A 1,418-nucleotide genomic window follows, 5' to 3' on the forward strand; every position below is an offset into this window, starting at 1 on the left:
AAAAGGCAATCAATTGCATCAAAGAATTTGTGTACTAAAAATGGATCTTGAGGAAGAATGAATTGGGAACCATAGACTCACAAAGGCTCAAAGTTATAAGAACCTCAAAGACTACATAGGTCAACTACAATGATGTACGTCCAATGTATAAATCCTTTCTGTTATATCCCATAGAAGTGGTGTTCAACTTTCCATTTGGATATGGGTTAAAAGATCCTTTCTACTTCTAAGGTTCTATAATGCTAGAAAACTCACCAATGGGCTTAATACTACCTGCTAAGGCAGCCAATTTTCACTTTTTAGATAGTGCAAGTATTCTCATTCCCATTGTACAGATAAGAAAACCATGAGCTCTGAAGATGTTAAATGACTTGCCCAATAGTATTATATCAGAGGTGGACTTTGATTCCAAGACTGCCAGGAATCCTGCCCCTTTCCTTATCACACAATGCCCCTCCCTAGACCAAAGATGTGGTGAGTCAATAACTCTTCCTTGAGTTCTACTGTCTTGAATCTGACTCAATCTCTCTGAAGACAGGTTTGATTGTTGGCAAGTTTTCCTTTATATCAAATCTAAATCTGTCTCTGAAACATCCACTGCTTCTGTGGCCAAGTCAAATAAGTCTAAGTTGTCTTCAGAGAGAGGTCACTCAGTTAATTAGTGTCTGGTGCACTCAATCTAGTCCAGTCTAGTTCTCTATCCCCATGTTGTATTTCCACTCTGGCCAGAGCTAGACTTGGAAAAAAAAATGAGCTCTTCATCAAAGTATGCACAATATCCAATGTGATAAAAAAAATATAATTTCATGATGAATTGAGGAACATGTGTGAAACTTGTGAATTTGATATCAAATCTTGTAAAAGGAATGATTGCATCAATAGGAGGACAAATTGAAAGTTAAAAGGTTTTTTTTAAAATACAAAAAGGCTGTAAGATATAAAAGGCAATACACTTAATTCTTTTACTTTGTTTCAGTTAATTTGCACCCCACTGTAGTTGTTAAATAAGTATTTGTTGATTTTAGGATAGAAAAGTTCAAGTTTATAGGGGAATTAATTGACAAGAGAACAGGAGCTCTAACGAAGACTGGACCAAGTGATGAGAAGACTAGATTATGACAATTTGCAGAGCTACGATTTACAGAATTATAAATCTTATGAGCTGAAATGGTCTCAAGGATCATCCAACCCACCCCTTATCTTGATGAATGTTGATTATTTCTAATTTACCTATTCTATATCTTTTTTATACACAGTTGTTTACATGTGGTCTCCACCATTAGCTTGTGAGTTCCTTGAGGCTTTTGTCTTTTTTTGTATCCTCAATGCTTAGCAATGTGACTGATATATAGCAGAGTCTTAATAAATGTTTATTGGTTGACTACTAGACATTCTTTGATACTTTGATGGATGTGTGA

This window comes from Notamacropus eugenii, chromosome 6 (genome assembly GCF_028372415.1).
Source record: "Notamacropus eugenii isolate mMacEug1 chromosome 6, mMacEug1.pri_v2, whole genome shotgun sequence".
NCBI lineage: Eukaryota > Metazoa > Chordata > Mammalia > Diprotodontia > Macropodidae > Notamacropus > Notamacropus eugenii.